The sequence below is a fragment of the Myxine glutinosa genome, chromosome 8, assembly GCF_964187855.1.
Source record: "Myxine glutinosa chromosome 8, kmMyxGlut1.1, whole genome shotgun sequence".
NCBI classification, from domain to species: domain Eukaryota; kingdom Metazoa; phylum Chordata; class Myxini; order Myxiniformes; family Myxinidae; genus Myxine; species Myxine glutinosa.
Window position 1 is genome coordinate 33844303 of NC_136268.1, and position 21282 is coordinate 33865584.

General features: G+C 45.6%; 1 protein-coding gene across 1 annotated transcript in view; it reads right to left on the reverse strand.

The window, feature by feature from the left end:
* The window catches only part of LOC137432398 (myelin and lymphocyte protein), a 66265-nt gene that overhangs the window by 27941 nt on the left and 17042 nt on the right, over positions 1 to 21282 (reverse strand). The window lies entirely within an intron of this gene.

Genomic DNA, 21282 nt, shown 5'->3' on the forward strand with positions numbered 1-21282 from the left:
TCAAGTCAATCGGATGAAAATTGAGGATTTTAGGAATTCGGCCTATGTTGACCTTTTGGCCTATGTTCACCTAAAATATAATTTGTGGTTGAATTCAGTCACCAGATATGCAAGTCCTCTTCAAATTTCAAGTAAATTGGATGAAAATTGAGGATTTTAGGAATTCGGCCTATGTTGACCTTTTGGCCTATGTTCACCTAAAATATAATTTGTGGTTGAATTCAGTCACCAGATATGCAAGTCATCTTCAAATTTCAAGTAAATTGGATGAAAATTGAGGATTTTGGAAATTTGGCCTATGTTGACCTTTTGGCCTATGTTGACCTTTTGGTCTATGTTGACCTCAAAAATACTTGGTGGTTGAATTCAGTGACCAGATTTGCAAGTTCTCTTGAAATTTCCAGTCAATTGGATGAAAATTGAGGATTTTAGAAATTTGGCCTATGTTGACCTTTTGGCCTATGTTGACCTCAAATATACTTGGTGGTTGAATTCAGTGACCAGATATGCAAGTCCTCTTCAAATTTCAAGTCAATCGGATGAAAATTGAGGATTTTAGAAATTTGGCAAAGTTGGTGACCTTTGGCCTATGTTGACCTTTTGACCCCAAAACAATAGGCTTCTCAATTGGGACGACCTATACAACTTGGTGAAGTTTCGTGATGATCGGTTTAGAATTGTGACCTGTAGAATTTGTCATGTAGAATTTGTGACCTGTAGACCTGTAGAATGTGTTTAGAATTTGTCACCCTGGTGACAAACAGACAGACAAACAGACAGACAGACAGGACCACAAACGCAACCGACCAATATACTTGAAAAATCTTTGATTTTGCAAGTAATAAATCGCTCGATAGTGTCTAAACCTTTTTTTAATTTTCCCGGGCATGCCCGCTCTCGCCTTTCCAGGGCTCGTCCAGAGCGCCCGGGCACGCCCAGCCTCGACTTGCCAGGCCGCAGCCAAACACGCCTGGGCAGGTCCAGACTCGCCTTTCCAAGGCTCGCCCTTGACACCCGGGCATGCCCGGTATAGCTTTTGCCGGGCAAACTTCCCGACATAAATGTGTATATATATTGCTGCCCGATAAACGGGCTTGTCAGAATACCTGAGCTGTTTTGTTTCAATAAAGCAACTCGGACGAATTCCGTCTTTGGTCGCGTCAATTCTTTCGACTCGCGTTGGAGCGCAGTTCCTTCAACCTGATGATTCCATCGAGCGTGAACATAGAAAACAGAGCATTGCGTCCGGACATTGAACTCAGCAACAAAAAGGAAAAGATGGCATTGATGATTGAGACATCAGTACCCAGGCATTTTGGCCTAAACAACGCAGAAATCAAGAAAAAGACAAAATACCAGGACCTCAAAATGTGGTCGAGAGATCTTGGAAACTGAAGAGCGTCGTCGCGTCGAAATTGTATTAGTCATAATTGGAGCAATCGGCATGATGAAGAAGAAACCCAAAGCAAAGCAAGAACCTCACTGAGATTTTGTAAACCATCCCCGGGAATATCACCACAAATGAACTACAACTGGAGGCAATGCGGGGTTCGGACTTCGGTGACGATCCTGAAAAGATTCCGTGACGATCGAGGCAGCAGTCTGTTGTCTATACACCGCCCAAATAGCTATGTTGCATCCCCTCAAGCAGATCCTTGCTATTATTTTCGACTATTCCATCGATACTATAAAAGGTACCGTGTGCGCCCGTCCGTCCGTGACAGTTATATACAAATAAATACAAAACAATCACCAGACATTTGAATACAAATTAATCAAACAATTCCGGAAGTGTACGAAGTGGGTAGTACGGCTTCTTCTTCTTTCTGATCGGAATCACACTTAACTCAGAAACGTGATGAACGGCACATTCAGCAGCACATATTCAACGAAAAGGTGATGAACCCCCTTCCACTCACCCCCTCACCCCTCCCTCTCCTGCTAGTTTATTATAAAAAGTGAAACCTCCATGGAGAAGCGTGAGATTCAATTGCACCTGCAGCACGGCTGGAAGCAATACGACATTTCGCCAGATCACCTGCTCTACGGTCGCAAATGGCCGACCTCCGCCAGGCTGAACAGTTTACCTTTTGTATCCCACCTAAGGGTCGGATCTGGATCCGGACCTGAAGCAAAATCGAATCTGCTTGTTCTCGTCACCGAACCAACTCATCCACCAAGTTTTGCCAAAACGTGAAATTTCAAGGTCGGAAAAAATTCCTTTTTCCTGGCGATTCACCAAGCTTTGTGTCAACCCATCTGGTGTTCATTCAAGGGCCCCACAGGGGCTCAAACTCAGGACGCTAAGATCTCAAGGCAGCCACCTTAACCTGCCAACACCTGGCTCACCGATGCAGTGAAAGTTAAATTCTTCAAACGGTTTCATCGTCGGCCAACAAATGGTCTTTCCTTTTCCCCCCGATTCTGCAAAATGGCGGTTCCCACCCTCGTTGTGACTCTGAGCATCCATGGGTACGCGGGACGTACCGAGTGACGACATCGATAGCCGCTTCAGACATTTATTGGTGCATAAACTCAGTTTATCTTTCATCGGTTTTGTTGAACATATTCTGCTTCATATTGCAAATTACAACTTCCGTGACACTTCCACTGCCACACCAAGTGCGGCACCGCTCATAATGCAGCAATCCACGGAAAGTATATAACTATTGTTGACAATAATTACTTTCATGATAACACGAAGCAAGGTTAATGATGCTCCAATGCAGGAAAATGGTCGACTGATTATAAATCTGATATTGTAGGGTTTTCCCCTCTTCCTTTGGGAATTTTCAGCTTGGAAGAAAAAGATTTTGAAACGACTTCATGACTTGTTACCTCCGCCAATCAAAGGTAGACTCGCCCTGTCATCCCACCTCAGGTAGACTCACCCTGTCATCCAACCGAAGGTAGACTCACCCTGTCATCCAACCCAAGGTAGACTCACCCTGTCATCCAACCCAAGGTAGACTCACCCTGTCATCCCACCTCAGGTAGACTCGCTCTGTCATCCCACCTAAGGTAGACTCGCCCTGTCATCCCACCTCAGGTAGACTCGCCCTGTCATCCCACCTAAGGTAGACTCGCTCTGTCATCCCACCTAAGGTAGACTCGCCCTGTCATCCCACCTCAGGTAGACTCGCCCTGTCATCCCACCTAAGGTAGACTCGCTCTGTCATCCCACCTAAGGTAGACTCGCCCTGTCATCCAACCCAAGGTAGACTCGCTCTGTCATCCCACCTCAGGTAGACTCGCCCTGTCATCCCACCTCAGGTAGACTCGCCCTGTCATCCCACCTCAGGTAGACTCGCTCTGTCATCCCACCTAAGGTAGACTCGCCCTGTCATCCCACCTAAGGTAGACTCGCCCTGTCATCCCACCTAAGGTAGACTCGCCCTGTCATCCCACCTAAGGTAGACTCGCTCTGTCATCCCACCTAAGGTAGACTCGCCCTGTCATCCCACCTAAGGTAGACTCGCCCTGTCATCCCACCTAAGGTAGACTCGCCCTGTCATCCCACCTAAGGTAGACTCGCCCTGTCATCCCACCTCAGGTAGACTCGCCCTGTCATCCCACCTAAGGTAGACTCGCCCTGTCATCCCACCTCAGGTAGACTCGCTCTGTCATCCCACCTAAGGTAGACTCGCCCTGTCATCCCACCTAAGGTAGACTCACCCTGTCATCCAACCCAAGGTAGACTCGCCCTGTCATCCCACCTCAGGTAGACTCGCCCTGTCATCCAACCCAAGGTAGACTCGCCCTGTCATCCCACCTCAGGTAGACTCGCTCTGTCATCCCACCTAAGGTAGACTCGCCCTGTCATCCCACCTAAGGTAGACTCACCCTGTCATCCAACCCAAGGTAGACTCGCTCTGTCATCCCACCTAAGGTAGACTCGCCCTGTCATCCCACCTCAGGTAGACTCGCCCTGTCATCCCACCTAAGGTAGACTCGCCCTGTCATCCCACCTAAGGTAGACTCGCTCTGTCATCCCACCTCAGGTAGACTCGCCCTGTCATCCCACCTAAGGTAGACTCGCCCAGTCATCCCACCGAAGGTAGACTCGCCCTGTCATCCCACCTAAGGTAGACTCGCCCTGTCATCCCACCGAAGGTAGACTCGCTCTGTCATCCCACCTAATGTAGACTCGCCCAGTCATCCCACCGAAGGTAGACTCGCCCTGTCATCCCACCTAATGTAGACTCGCCCAGTCATCCCACCTAATGTAGACTCGCCCAGTCATCCCACCTAATGTAGACTCGCCCTGTCATCCAACCGAAGGTTTCTTCCTTTTTTTTTTTTTTTTTTTTTTTTTTTTTTTTTTTTTTTTTTTTGTATACAATATCGAGGCTCGTGAAAGAGCGAACATTAATCACACAGAAAGACAAACCGACACATAAAACATATAACATAGGGAGCGGTAGACAAGATGGGGAGAGAGGGGGAAGGACACAAACACAACATTTGAGAGCAGGGACCGAGAGACATGGAGACATCGAGAGATCTGAGAGAGGGCGAGGGCTTTGGGGGGGGGGGGGGGGGGGCGTGGGAAGGGGGCAGTGGGAGAGGTATAAAACATATGGACACTGCCAGGACTTCCAGGAAAGAAGTTGGAATTTCAAACAAGGTGGATCTGGGGTGAATTAGCGGGGGTAGAAAAGATCAAGGTTTTGGATGGGGGAAGATAAGAGATGGTGGTGAACAGCTGTTTTAAAGACCTGGAGGGAGGAGTGGGATTGAAGGGAGTGAGGGAGTTTGTTCCAGAGGCGGGAGAAAAGAGGAATGAAAGAGTGAAGGTGAGCGGAGAGCCGAGATTTCGGCAGTTTAACCATCAGAGGGTTGCTGGCAGATCTTGTGCGACCTGTAGGAATATTTGGGGGACAGAGCACAGAGAGAGCTGGGGGTGCAAGGCCGGAGAGGAGTCGGTAGAAGACAGAAAGACCACCTACCTGCCTGCGGTGAGTGAGTGAAAGGCCCTCAGAGATTCCTTGACTTCCTTCCCATCCTTGTTTTTTTACAAACCAGGCTGGGAAGCATTAATCACAAGCTGACCTTGAAATTTCGGCATTCAACGCAGAGGTCTGCCAAATGAGTACCAGGTGACTGGTAATGGGGGGGCACTGCATCAGCCGCATAGCTGCACCCTCAGATAAATGATGCAGACAACCAGCCACAGGCTGCGCACGAACCACCACTGCATTGCTATGTTATTGTCAAGATGACATTTATTTCTGATTTCAGGTAGGCTCTAAAACCTTGATGCCATTTAAATGTTTTTGTGATATAATACCGACCCACAATTCACTGCGAGTGACATCGATAACACGATAGCGATGCAGGGACATCACGAGATGGGCAAATGATACCATTTACACGGGATTATGTGCATCCTCGCTCGTTCCTGAATGTTTCGTCCATTTCTCCAGATCCTCCTCCTCCTCATTCCCGCCAATCATTCCCAACTTCGCCTTGATCTCCATTTTATATCCCACATCCCCCTCCACGCTCCAATCCTGCTCCACCAACACTCGATCTCACTAATTCCTCTTCGGTTCATTAAGATCTCTTTCCAATTAGATCCTTCTCACCCCCACCGTGTCCTCCATTTGCATTTGGCCCACATGCCATAAATACATCCCATCGAGAAAACCCCCATTTCTATTTAATTTGATAAGAGATTGGGATAGACATTGGGATAGAGAGGGAGACAGACGAGGAGACAGACGGGGAGACAGATTGAGAAAGAGATGGGGAGAGATACTTGGAGAAAGATGAGGAGAGAGAGAGAGAGAGAGAGAGAGAGAGAGAGAGAGAGAGAGAGAGAGAGAGAGAAGAGAGACAGAGAGAGAGAGAGAGAGAGAGAGAGAGAGAGAGAGAGAGAGAGAGAGATTGGGAGAGTGATTGGGAGAGAGATTGGGAGAGTGTGAGAGAGAGAGAGAGAGAGAGAGAGAGAGATTGGGAGAGAGATTGGGAGAGTGTGAGAGAGAGAGAGAGAGAGAGAGAGAGAGAGAGAGAGAGAGAGAGAGAGAGATTGGGAGAGAGATTGGAGAGTGTGAGAGAGAGAGAGAGAGAGAGAGAGAGAGAGAGAGAGAGAGAGAAAGAGAGAGAGAGACAGAGAGAGAGAGAGAGAGAGAGAGAGAGAGATTGGAGAGTGATTGGGAGAGAGATTGGGAGAGTGTGAGAGAGAGAGAGAGAGAGAGAGAGAGAGAGAGAGAGATTGGGAGAGAGATTGGGAGAGTGTGAGAGAGAGAGAGAGAGAGAGAGAGAGAGAGAGAGATTGGGAGAGTGAGAGAGAGAGAGAGAGAGAGAGAGAGATTGGGAGAGTGAGAGAGAGAGAGAGAGAGAGAGAGAGAGAGAGAGAGAGAGAGAGAGAGATTGGGAGAGTGATGGGGAGAGAGAGAGAGAGAGAGAGAGAGAGAGAGAGAGAGAGAGAGATTGGGAGAGTGATGGGGAGAGAGAGAGAGAGAGAGAGAGAGAGAGAGAGATTGGGAGAGTGATGGGGAGAGAGAGAGAGAGAGAGAGAGAGAGAGAGATTGGGAGAGTGATGGGGAGAGATTGGTTTGATGAGCCAGACTCTTTACAGAGCATCGTCGGTGCTTCCAAAGCAGTTTCTTGGCAAGGGTGATACTGGGGGGTTTGCCATTACCTTCCCAGCCTTGTTTATTTCTACTTTGGAATGCTTCCCATACTTGTTTGTCTATCCATTTCAATTCTTCCCATCCTTGCTTGTCTGTCCTTTTAAATTCTTCCCATCCTTGCTTGTCTGTCCTTTTAAATGCTTCCCATCCTTGTTTGTCTATCCATTTCAATTCTTGCCATCCTTGTTTGTCTGTCCTTTTAAATTCTTCCCATCCTTGTTAGTCTGTCCCTTTAAATGCTTCCCATCCTTGTTTGTCTATCCTTTAATGCTTCCCATACTTGTTTGTCTATCCATTTCAATTCTTTCCAGCCTTGTTTGTCTGTGATTTTAAATTCTTGCCATCCTTGTTTGTCTATCCTTTAATGCTTTCCATCCTTGTTTGTCTATCCTTTAATGCTTCCCATCCTTGGTTGTCTGTGATTTTAAATTCTTGCCATCCTTGTTTGTCTATCCTTTAATGCTTTCCATCCTTGTTTGTCTATCCTTTAATGCTTCCCATCCTTGTTTGTCTGTGATTTTAAATTCTTGCCATCCTTGTTTCAGTTGTTTGTCTATCCTTTAATGCTTTCCATCCTTGTTTGTCTATCCTTTAATGCTTCCCATCCTTGGTTGTCTGTCCTTTTAAATGCTTCCCATCCTTGTTTGTCTATCCTTTAATGCTTCCCATCCTTGGTTGTCTGTCCTTTTAAATGCTCCCCATCCTTGTTTGTCTGTGATTTTAAATTCTTGCTATCCTTGTTTGTCTGTGATTTTAAATTATTTCCATCCTTGTTTGTCTGTGATTTTAAATTCTTGCCATCCTTGTTTGTCTGTCCCTTTAAATGCTTCCCATCCTTGTTTGTCTGTGATTTTAAATTCTTTCCATCCTTGTTTGTCTGTCCTTTTAAATGCTCCCCATCCTTGTTTGTCTGTCCTTTTAAATGCTTCCCATCCTTGTTTGTCTATCCATTTCAATTCTTGCCATCCTTGTTTGTCTGTCCTTTTAAATTCTTCCCATCCTTGTTAGTCTGTCCCTTTAAATGCTTCCCATCCTTGTTTGTCTATCCTTTAATGCTACCCATCCTTGTTTGTCTATCCTTTAATGCTTCCCATACTTGTTTGTCTATCCATTTCAATTCTTTCCAGCCTTGTTTGTCTGTGATTTTAAATTCTTGCCATCCTTGTTTGTCTATCCTTTAATGCTACCCATCCTTGTTTGTCTATCCTTTAATGCTTCCCATACTTGTTTGTCTATCCATTTCAATTCTTTCCAGCCTTGTTTGTCTGTGATTTTAAATTCTTGCCATCCTTGTTTGTCTATCCTTTAATGCTTTCCATCCTTGTTTGTCTATCCTTTAATGCTTCCCATCCTTGGTTGTCTGTCCTTTTAAATGCTTCCCATCCTTGTTTGTCTATCCTTTAATGCTTCCCATCCTTGGTTGTCTGTCCTTTTAAATGCTCCCCATCCTTGTTTGTCTGTGATTTTAAATTATTTCCATCCTTGTTTGTCTGTGATTTTAAATTCTTGCCATCCTTGTTTGTCTGTCCCTTTAAATGCTTCCCATCCTTGTTTGTCTGTCCTTTTAAATGCTTCCCATCCTTGTTTGTCTATCCATTTCAATTCTTGCCATCCTTGTTTGTCTGTGATTTTAAATTCTTTCCATCCTTGTTTGTCTGTCCTTTTAAATGCTCCCCAGCCTTGTTTGTCTATCCATTTCAATTCTTGCCATCCTTGTTTGTCTGTCCTTTTAAATTCTTCCCATCCTTGTTTGTCTGTCCTTTAATGCTTCCCATCATTGTTTGTCTATCATTTTAAATTCTTCCCATCCTTGTTTGTCTGTCCTTTTAAATGCTTCCCATCCTTGTTTGTCTATCCTTTAATGCTTCCCATCCTTGTTTGTCTATCCATTTCAATTCTTGCCATCCTTGTTTGTCTGTTCTTTTAAATTCTTCCCATCCTTGTTTGTCTATCCTTTAATGCTTCCCATCCTTGTTTGTCTATCCTTTAATGCTTCCCATCCTTGTTTGTCTATCCATTTCAATTCTTGCCATCCTTGTTTGTCTGTTCTTTTAAATTCTTCCCATCCTTGTTTGTCTATCCTTTAATGCTTCCCATCCTTGTTTGTCTATCCTTTAATGCTTTCCATCCTTGTTTGTCTATCCTTTAATGCTTCCCATCCTTGGTTGTCTGTCCTTTTAAATGCTTCCCATCCTTGTTTGTCTATCCTTTAATGCTTCCCATCCTTGTTTGTCTGTGCTCTATCCTTGTAAATGCTGAGCATCAATCAAGGAAGCAGCAAATACAAATTTAAAGTCTTTGATATGACTCCGACGGCTTTGAACCACCCAGAATCAGAGCGGACACTCAAACCATTATGCCATCGAGGCTGGTACAGCACTTGTTAGAGAGTAGTATTTGATTATAAATCTACCATGCAATGGTAGAATTAAATTGTCTGCCTGCAAAAGTTATACCGGAAGTAACATCACTGGTCAAAGCATTCTGGGTAAAATAAGATGGATGACGTCATGTGTCATGCTTGCCAACCTTTTGAAGCCTGCAACATAGTATAACACAAAAGCCTGCGACAGCTGCCCCATATCAACCACAGGTTGGCAATACCTGACTTTAAAAATGAAGTAATCCACCCCAGAATGCTCAGTGCACATGCACAGAAACTCCAGGAGCCTGCAGAGTTTATGGCAAAATAAATATATTATGTGTACAAGATATGGATTGTTACCTAAAATATCTCCCCAGACTTCTAAAAGAAACCAAAAATGGTTGGAATATATCCTCGAGAAAGGGGGGGGGGGGGGGTGCCTCGACACAACAAAGTAGTTCTTGAACTTTCTGAACTCGCAGAAAAAGCTGATTGTTTGCCACCCCCGAGGACGTGAACCGGCCCGAAGGTTCGTACATGGCGCATTTTACCAAAACCTTTGCAAAACCAAAACCTGGCCAGTCTATTGCACCGATGTGCATCAGACTTCACGTTGCAATTACTGCATTTGCAGCCAACGATGTTTATATGCATAAAGAGTGGGAGAGAGATAGCACACACCTCTATCACTTTAATCGCTTCTCTGTGCAGGTTTTTCCCTTCGTTGGCATCAGCTCACCTGCTCACCACCCATTTTGACCAATACAGCCATCGCACATCGGACAATGCTTAGTGATCACGCCAATGAAGGGAAGAGATTCATCAAAAGCGACAACTCACACCATTTATCCAACTCATTTTGCAGACCTTGGAAGGATGACAGGCTGAGTCTACTCTCCTGGTGTTAATTCAACAGCACAACGGGGGCTCAAACCCAAAACCCTTGGATCTTAACCTGAGGAGCCAGCCACCTTAACCATTAAGCCAATACCAGGCTTTTATTAACACTGATGGGAAGGTCATATATATATATATATATATATATATATATATACTAGCAAAGGTACCCGTCAATGACAGGGGTTCGAAGATGTCTGACGTAAAATGAACAATTTCCTTTGGAGTGTGTATTGGTAGAAATGGGAATTCAGTATAAATATTCAGTGAGCATACGTCGCAATGGGTTTCCTCAACATGGGTGTACCTGGTATCCTTGACAACCTTGTTCCATTCTATCAGCTAAGATTTCCAATCCATGCTCGTTGTACCTCCGAAGTACTGCTCGGGATTGAAGGTGATATTATGAAAGCTCAACTGTGAAACGGATTTAGGAATGTTTTGGGCCTACTGCCTGATGGAAGATCACCAATGTTCTTTCCATACCAACCGACCACCTCCATGCACTTATCCCTCTCCACATTGTTTCTTCAGTTCCCCCCCCTCCCCCCTCTCTATACTCCCCACAGCTTTGCTTTCAACAATTTCCCACAGCATTTCATTCTGGTTTCCCATTCGATGATCCATAGATCAGTAGTTTCAGTTTCACTGTTCAACATCAGTTTCGCCTTGAGATATCAGTTTAGATTCGTCATTGCAACTTTTGATGCGATGCAAATATTGCACAGAAAAGTTCATCAAAACCGATTTTGGGAGGAAAGTTTTTCGAATTTTCTAAGTGGTCTAAAGTGTTTTTAGGGTCATAAAGGGGACTAAAGTATTTAAAGAATCAAGGCTCTTAAAAGGGCCAAATGGGGTCTAAAGGTGTCCATGGATTCAAGAGCAAAAGGGGACAAAAGTGTCCAAATGGTCTTAAGTTGTCCAATGTGTCTTAAAAGTCAATAGGTCTTAAAAGTGTCGAAGAAGGTGTATATGTCTCAAAAACGTCGAAATGGGTATGAATGGATCTAAAGGGTGTAATGGTCCAAAAGGTGTAGAGGGTTTAAGGGGTCTAAAGGTGTTCAAGGGGTGTAAAGGGTCTAAAGGGATCTAAGAGGTGTAAAGAGTCCACATGGATCAAAGGAATATAAAGGGTCAAAGGGATATAAGGGGTCAAAAGAGGTCTAAAGGGTTTAAGGGGTTCAAATGGTCCAAGGAGTCTAAAGGGGTCGAAGGGGGTGTAAAGGGTGTAAAGGATGTAAAGGAGTGAAGCTGGAGTAAAGAAATTACCTTGGGTTAGTAATTCAATTAACTCGTGAGTGCAACTCGGCAATAACGGGCCAAATGACCTCCTCGTCACAGTATAAACCCCTATTAAGTTACATCGTGGTTAAAGTTTCGTTGTGATTAACCTTGGGAGCTCAAATCAACATGGTCACAAACAAACAGCAAAATTACAACTTACCTTGTTGTGATGTGATTGTTGGAGGGTTGAGTCGTTGGCATGTGGCGGTTTGTAGATGGTGTTACGTGGGTCATTTTTTGTACAAACTATTTTTTCACCCTTGAGAGTTATGTTGTTAGATGAGCAGTAAAATTCCTTTTCAATATATGTATAGGTTGTCTTTGTACTATTTTCGGTTTTTGAATAATTAGTGAATTTCAGAGGTCACGTGATTCCTTCTCTGCCGAACTTACCGATCAAGGTAACGCCTTAATTCAGAGTTGTTTTTCACATCTGATCACATATTTGACGATCGGAGGTCACAATCTCACTAATTATATCGGTATCCATGTTGAAATCTGTTAAAAATTGGGTTTTCTATAAAGCTTTGCATATGTGGATCAACCCTTGTAGATCATGGCGACAGGTGGCAGCTCAGATGTCTATAAATTATGAATTGTGAGAAAATAACTGTTTTAAACCCATATTTAAGTGCAGAGTGGTAAAATATGTTATCCTATAAAGTTTTGTGTTGATTAACCTTGGGAGCTCAGAGGAGTAGGTTCACAAACAAACAAACAAACGGACATTTCGCTTATATATATATATATATGAATGGTTCCGGGGCCAAAACATAAACTAGAACGGCACTCAGTAGGGAGCATACCTCCGCCTGGTTGGCCACCCAATGATGAAGAATCACTGAAAAATTCTGCTAACTGGATCCGGATCCGGATCTTCACCAAAATCGAATCGATTAGTCCTTGTCAGACACCCAACCTGTCCACCATGTCTCGTCCAAATCTGTCCACAACTTTTTGAGATATTTTGTTCACAAACGGACAGACAGACAGACAGACAGAGGTGAAAACATAACCTCCATCCACCGTTGGTGGCGGAGGTAATTATCCTAGATTTTTGCATCTCTTGGTGGAAGAAGCACCCGCCCATGTGTGTGTTTGCTTGCTTTACCTCCACTGCCTCTGCTTGCTTGTACTAACAGGAAATGGTTGGAACCCGACACCTGTCATCCACGAATATTTCTCGTGTTCTTATATTTCTGTGGATCCGACTTACATTTCGGAGCACAACAATTATGGTTAATCATCCAGAAATTGCCACTCGATATTTCGTCTAAATGCTGAAAATTGTGTTCAAAAGACGATTTGAATCACAGGTGTATCACCAGCAACGGCAGGTTAAAAGTGCGTGGCGAGCACAAGGTGTCATTTAGCATTCATACGTCATCATTTTGAAAGTCGTCATATGAAATGTCGAGTGTTGTAAATAACCGCTTATTTGAGACAAAAGAAATGAAAATATTTACTACCATCTGGGTGTGATCAAGTATTTTGTCGTTTTATATCAAAGCAAAACGTTTATTTTTCCTGATATTTTGAAATCGGTATGATTTAGCTTCTAAGAATAGGTAGACAGTGGAGGTAACCTATGGCATGATCGTTCGGGCTGTTGAGTAGAATGTGTGCTGAGAGCAAAGGTGACACCTCACATGTCCTTCACCAAGTTGTGTGTTTAATTGGTCCAACGAGTTCAAAAACCGGTCTGAATGGTTGAGGCGTTTGAATCATTCTCACGAACCAGCTGTGGTCACCGAAACTAACGTTAATTATATTATCATCGGGTCGACTGAAGTCGGATAAAACATTAAATCTGACGAATTGTTGAGAATCATCGGATTATTTACTATACATCAAATAGCAGTATTGATTGTCTGTGGGTCATCAGGAAACAATCACTTTACTACTACTACTACTACTACTACTACTACTACTACTATCACTATTATTACTAATGCTACTACCACCAATATTACAACTACTACTACCACTACTACTATCACTAATACTATCAGTACTGCCACTACTACTATCACTACCATTTCTACTATCATTACTACTACAACCACCACTACTACCACCAATATTACAACTACTACTACCACTACTATCACTAATACTATCAGTACTACCACTACTATCACTAATACTATCAGTACTACCACTACTACTATCACTACCATTTCGATTATCATTACTACTACTACTACCACTACTATCACTAATACTATCAGTACTACCACTACTATCACTAATACTATCAGTACTACCACTACTACTATCACTACCATTTCGATTATCATTACTACTACTACTACCACTACTATCACTAATACTATCAGTACTACCACTACTATCACTAATACTATCAGTACTGCCACTACTACTATCACTACCATTTCGATTATCATTACTACTACTACCACTACTACCACCAATATTACAACTACTACTACCACTACTACTATCACTAATACTATCAGTACTGCCACTGCTACTATCACTACCATTTCGATTATCATTACTACTACTACTACTACCACTACTACCACCAATATTACAACTACTACTACCACTACTACTATCACTAATACTATCAGTACTGCCACTGCTACTATCACTACCATTTCGATTATCATTACTACTACTACTACTACCACTAATATTACAACTACTACTACCACTATCACTATCACTAATACTATCAGTACTGCCACTACTACTATCACTACCATTTCGATTATTATTACTACTACTACTACTACCACTACTACCACCAATATTACAACTATTACTACCACTACTACTATCACTAATACTATCAGTACTACCACTACTACTATCACTACCATTTCGATTATCATTACTACTACTATTACCACTACTACCACCAATATTACAACGACTACTACCACTATCACTATCACTAATATATCAGTACTGCCACTACTACTATCACTACCATTTCGATTATCATTACTACTACTATTACCACTACTACCACCAATATTACAACTATTACTACCACTACTACTATCACTAATACTATCAGTACTACCACTACTACTATCACTACCATTTCGATTATCATTACTACTACTACTAATACTACTACCACTACTACTATCACTAATACTATCAGTACTACCACTACTACTCTCACTACCATTTCGATTATCATTACTACTACTATTACCACTACTACCACCAATATTACAACTACTGCTGCCAGTACTACCACTACTATCACTAATACTATCAGTACTACCACTACTACTATCACTACCATTTCGATTATCATTACTACTACTATAACCACTACTACCACCAATATTACAACTACTGCTGCCAGTACTACCACTACTATCACTAATACTATCAGTACTACCACTACTACTATCACTACCATTTTACTATCATTACTACTACTACTAATACTACTACCACTACTACTATCACTAATACTATCAGTACTACCACTACTACTCTCACTACCATTTCTACTATCATTACTACTACTATTAATACTACTACCACTACTAATATCACTAATACTATCAGTACTACCACTACTACTATCACTACCATTTCTACTATCATTACTACTACAACCACCACTACTACAACCGCTACCACTACTACTACTACTACTACATCGATTATATTATACCCACCTTGTGGGGACGGTCAGGGAAGGTTTATGGGCCAAATCTTTCACGAACCGGCTGGTCAGACCTGGCATGAGATCGAAGGTGGTTCGGGTAGGAATTTGTAACTTGTTCAGGGTGCCGGAGATAATTCACCTATTCTACATCAAATGTTCCGTGGGATCTTTAACGTGCACCAACTAATTCTAGCAGACAGACAGGCTCCGGCATAACAACTGTCCGAGGGATGCACCTTAATGTCAGACTAATCATTCACTCTCACCAGATTAATCAGACAAATACAAGGTGAGTACAACAAGGACATTACGTTTGATCAGAAGGTAACTCGTGTGGCTATTGTGACAGATATCGGAATGGAAAATATTGTTGCGGGTATGGGATTTGCATCCATCCATATCCGCTTGTAAATATTCCCCTATTTCCTCAATACTTCCCAACTATCCCCAATCCCCCATTCCCTAGTCCCATTTTCTGTAAACAACACTCTGTAGACCCGACCTCCCCCTATTTCCCCCATTAAATGTCGTGCCCAGGTTCACCGCATCTCATGTAAGACAACTATAGGACATCTTGCTAGTTATTCTTAGTCTATGTCAGTTAAGGACTCGTTTCCATTAATTCTGACCCTTCGTTGCACCAGAATGTGATTGTATGGCACCGTTAGGAAGTTTAGGACCTCCCGATACCTCCCCGCAGCTCTTCCTCACGGTTCAGCAACAACAACAACAACAACAACAGCAACGGCAGCGGCGGGCGTGGGAAGTGCGCGTCCTCACTCCGGCTTGGTTGGTAGGGGGTGTTGGGAGGGCACCAGGCCTTCCCAACGAGCCGCCATCGAACATGTGCTCGACGGGGTTACCAAATGGGGGCTCCCTGTCAGCTCCTCGTCAAGGGCGGAGCCCGGTAACCCCCGCACCCAATGGAAGCGGCGGACCGGCCCCAGTGGGGCGGAGCCAACCAGCCGAGGGCGTGTCACTCCCCGCTGAGCATGCGCAGGAAGAGGGAGGTGACGTCAGATGCGCGCTGAGCTTGGAGCAAGCAAGACCACCTCCGAGCGCTGTGAGGCCTCCCCGCATCTTCTGGACTGGACCGTGCTTTATCCTGTCCCCGAGCCAAGGTGCACCTTGTGCCATCGAACTACCTGTCCCTCCCTGCCATCAATCCCTGTGTAAGTCAGCCTTGTTCCGTTTGTCTGTGGTCTGTCCGGGAATAGATAAGATGGTATTTAAGTGCCCATCTCTTCTGTGTCTTTTACCTCACTCTGCCGTGTAATCTACCCCCTTTTCTCCACCACTGTAATTATACCCTCCTCCGGAGGTCTTGAGAACTGTACCCCTTGCGTCGTTTCCGCTTTCCCAGTCGTCGTGTCCTTTCCATCACTGATTTCGCATAGCGCGATTTGGTCAACGTCTGGGTGAATCGGGTGAGTTGGGGAAGAATCGGGGGAACTGTTAGGTCGCGGCAATACCACCGCTCGGTAAATAACATCTAAACCACGTCCGTAACAATTGGTGTCGAGGAGTGGGATTCGAGGCCCGAACCAAATTTTTTTTAAAACATCTAGGAAAAAATTTGGTCAAAATTATAAAGTACCGAAATTTGCTTTTGTTTTACAAAAACCCGAATTTTGAAAGTCGCGCTATGGCAGATCAAGACGGCTGGGTTCCGGTAGAGGAGAGTGGGGTAGAATCGACCCAGGACCCCAGGGAAGAAGTGGGGAAAATGGTGGAGGAGAGTAAAGAAAGTGGGGTTGAGGGGGTATCAGGTGCACAAAATGGCACTCTCGCGCACGTGGTTACAGCGGCACCAAATTTTGCCGCGCACGTGACCGTAGCAGCGGGCTTTGATGTGGGGGACTTCATGGCGCAATTCACCGAGATGCTGAGAATAGAGGGGGAGAAATTGAGTAATAAAATGGAAGCAATAACGAACGGATTGGGAAACCAAATGGAAGCAATAACGAACGGATTGGGAAACCAAATGGAAGCAATAACGAACGGATTGGGAAACCAAATGGAAGCAATAACGAACGGATTGGGAAACCAAATTGAAGCAATAACCAACAGAATGGGTGACCGCATGCAAAAATGTGGGGAGACCATGGATCGCATGGTGGGCGAGAGGGTCCCAGGGGTGCACGAGGAGGTAACGCGGGTCGAAAAGCGCTGGTTGAGCGAAGCGGAGGAAAGCACGGGTAACCGGACGGGGGTAGAAATCGCGACACGGGGTTTGGAAAAGCCGGCGACCGATGAGGTAGAGGGAATTTTATTAAAGCCAACGGTCGTCGAGGGGAACAAAGACAAAGCAGTGCTGGGAATTAAAATTGAAGAGATGACGGAGGTAGCCCGGGAATTGCAGGGAGAAATGGAAAATGTGCAAAGTCCCTGCTCACATCATGATGCTGTGCTTAACCCGAATGGAAGTTTGCAGGTTTTGGTGCAGGGAGGAAGAAGAACCCCGAAGGTGAGACGTGCTGTGTATTGTGCTGGGAGATTTTGTAAAAGGATGTTTAGCGACAAAAGAATTGTCGTGCGATTGGGATCGATATGGCACCCGGGCATTGGTGAAGGGTCCCGTGTGAGTAAAAATGGCACGCGTGTGAGAAAAAAGTGTGCGTCGGCGAGTGGGTGTGTTATAACGTGTGGGAGTGAAACCGAGTGCGAGCGAGAATGCACGTCGGGGTGTACGGAGTGTACGTGCGAGGGTGAGAGTGACACGAGGAGTGAGTTGGTGGTGGAGCGGGTGCGAGAATGCACGCTTGGAATGGTTGAGGGTGTGCGAGGAAGCACACCTGAGTTGGTCATGGCGCGAGTGTGGGAGAGCCCATCTGAGCGCGTTAGTGGGTGGATGCCAGAGTGCACGCCCATGGTGAGTGTTACGGAGGACGTAACGGAGGAGAGGTGTGGACCGAGGTGTGCGCGAGAGGTGTGGTGTGTAACAGGGAGAGCGTTGGTGGAATGTACGGACGGCGTTGGAATGCCGGGTTTTGTGAGGGTAAAAGGGGTAGCGTATGCGTGTGAGCATGCAGGTGAAGCATCGACGGTAACCGGGTTAGCGGTTAGGGTGACGGATAGCCGATGCGAGCACTCGGGGCGCGGTGTGCTTTGTTGGATGCGAGGCCCGGCGCGGATCGAAGCTGCGTCGTTTCTCTTCGAAGCGTCGTTGCTGATTCGGGCTTGGCCCCGCCCCGCACGGTCGAGTCCGGGCCTTGGCGGGCGAGGCGACCGGTCTGGTTCAAGGGCGAGTGGGAGGAAGCGGAACGGTGCCCCCTCGTGGGGACGGGGTTCCGACCGGGGGAGATTGAGCCATCGGGCCCGGGACCGCAAGGTGCCGCGCCGAGATGGTGCGTGGAACCTCGGCCCAACCAAACCACCTCCCTTGAACCGAAAGCCGGACGGATTCAACCTGCAGGCGACCAAACCACCCGAATTCATTGCTCGGCTTTACGAACCGAGTTTAATGATGTCATGACGCACCGAGGCTAGGATATAGCGGACTGTGATGATGATGGTAGTGATTTGATACGAAATTTATAATAGTGGGTAGAATTGGCAGTAAATGGAAAATTTTTGAATTGGTTGGAATTTGGACGAGCAAAATTGATAGTGGGACCTCCCCGATGTGGTGGGATGGGCAATCCACCATCCCTCACGGCGAGGGGGGGGGGGCAAAGGAGCACTAGATTATGGGGTGTATGGCAGTGAAAACTAGCCCGGGTGGGTTAGGATATTGTGTGTAGGGCCCTAGAAGATGACATTAGGCAACGTTAAGATTAGTTAGTGACAAGGATACCTGTAGTGGGGACGCAGGTAGATTAGTGTGGATTATAATGACGAGGGAGTGCAATAGTCTAAAGGGAAGACGGAGGAGCGCGAGTTTTAGAAGGGAGTAGACAGAGCAGATGATGCAGTATGAATGGAAGTGCTGGTGAGCAGCTTCAAATGAGGCATCGGTGAGGCAATGCTCCGAGGTGTGTGTGAGTGTACAAGTGATGAATGAGAGAGCATTGCGGATGAGTGTCATGGTGAGTAGTGAGTGTTGTGGATCAGCGCGAATGCGCTTGGGGGAGAGAAGGGTGCAGGCGGCACCAAGTATGAGAGCACAGGTGTGCAAGTACAGGTGTGTGAAATATATGGAGCAGAGAATGAGTGGTGTGGAGAGAGTTGGAGTAAGTGGTACGGAGTGGTGTGCATGGTGCGAAGGTGTGGATGGGGGAAGAGTGGACCCCCTTTTCACGAGTACCCGGGGAGGGTAGTTTAAAGAATAGTTAGAAGGTATAGGTAAATTGTGGTTGGATATTGGCATTTGTGGTGCGGTTGCAGAATGGTATTTGGATGGGTGCATCAGTGTTGTGGAAATGGCTGGGCGTGTAGCCTGTTAGTGTGTGTAGTTGGTTTGGGCACTCCACCACTGTGAGGATGTCAGCCAGGTGAGGCCGCAGGTGGGCTCTGGGAGCCGGTAGTTGTGGATGGGGCCCGAGGACCCGGAGGACGGACCCGGGTAGCCCAGTGCCAGAGGGCACCAAGGGGTGACAGAGCCAGGAGGGGCCTTCCCCAGTAGATAGGTTAGGTTAAGGAGCTAGGTAAGCTCGGGTGGCAACTGCAGTGGTGGAGGTGTGCAGGTGGGTAGACCTGCTGGGAGAGCTACACGTCACAGCCCAGAAATTGTGCAAGGGCACCGGGAGATGAATCGGGGGAGTGAGACCCCAAATTGAGAAGCACCACAGTTTGGTCAATGGGAATTGGTTTTTAGAACCCAGAGTGTAAGTTGGCCAATGGATTGGCAGGGAGAGACCCCGGGTAGTGTAAAGTGTGTTAATGTCATTTAGAGGATAGTTAGGATTGAAGTCTCCTCGCACCATCTACATGCACTCACCTGAGATGACGTACCTCCACACCATGCCATGTTTTGTTATTTTATTGTGCAGATGTTTGGAATGTGAGACGCATCATGACGTGGGTGTGACATTGTGCTTGATGTTCCATCTCTTCCTCCTTATGAGGATTGATGACGAATTGGGTGATGGCAAATTTTGGCTAGAGGGATTGTGGTGACGAATTTGGTGTAAGGGAAATGTGGGGAAGACGTGACAGTAGTGACGAATTTGTAAATGTGTAGATTTTGTAAATATGGGGTAAGGGCAAGGGTAGTGTAGGTGACAGGGGGGGTGACGTACGGTAGGGACGAGCTTTCTCATTTCGCTCTCCGTACGCATTTCGCCTTGCATTGCCTTATTGACGTGTACCCTTGTGACCTTACCCCTCGCTCATTTGTCTTTCCCCTTTTTTCTTCCACATGACCTGTGCGCCATTGGGCGCCGAGGGGAGCGTGCGTGAGTCGGCCATTGTGCGCCCGGAACTCTCAGAACCAGCTGTCTGCATCGATGCACCACATTATGGACCACATGTCTGTGGCCGAGCCCCACTGATGGACCCCATGGGTTGGGGCATGGCCCCTCTGCTGGAACCGGCCATGAGGGCCCGAAATCTTGCTGGCGGACCTTGGCCACAGGGCACCGATGCCCCACAGGTGAACCACACTAGTCGGCCCTGTGGGCCATAAATAAATAAAAATGGACACGTTGGGTGCATTTCATTTTATGCTCAAATAGGCCGCCAGTAAGAAAATGAAAGGAAATGACAACATCTGGAAGAAAGTAAATAGCCAGCAGAGGGAGCCGAAGAGCAAGAGACCACCTGCAGGGTTAGGGGTTGTTGGTTTATTTTTATTATTGAACATTGACGAACTATGATGACTGGGCACCGATTGGTGCCTGAGGGTGTATTGGTGCGTTTTGGGTGCTTTCATGGTGCATTGATGCAGAGCAGACTGTCTCCCCCCCAGAAAGAACAATCACAGGTCCTGGGTTAGTCTTGTAAATAAAGTAGCGTCAATTGTAAATGATGCTCCCTACCGGCTGTATGTTTAGTTTGAGGATGCTTTCCGCGATTCGGTTATCCTGTGGGTGTGTTTCTGTTAGGAGAAGGGTGCAACGTCACAGGGGGACATATTTACTCATTTGTGAACATCTGTAAAACTGTCGCACTCAGGGTTGAGTTAATAGTAGAGGGAACTACATCTGAGTGCCACACTAAAGTAGGTAAAAATTTATCGGGTCGGGACGCCCCGAGGTAGAGAAGGGTGCAATGTTGCGGGTATGGGATTTGCATCCATCCATATCCGCTTGTAAATATTCCCCTATTTCCTCAATACTTCCCAACTATCCCCAATCCCCCATTCCCTAGTCCCATTTTCTGTAAACAACACTCTGTAGACCCGACCTCCCCCTATTTCCCCCATTAAATGTCGTGCCCAGGTTCACCGCATCTCATGTAAGACAACTATAGGACATCTTGCTAGTTATTCTTAGTCTATGTCAGTTAAGGACTCGTTTCCATTAATTCTGACCCTTCGTTGCACCAGAATGTGATTG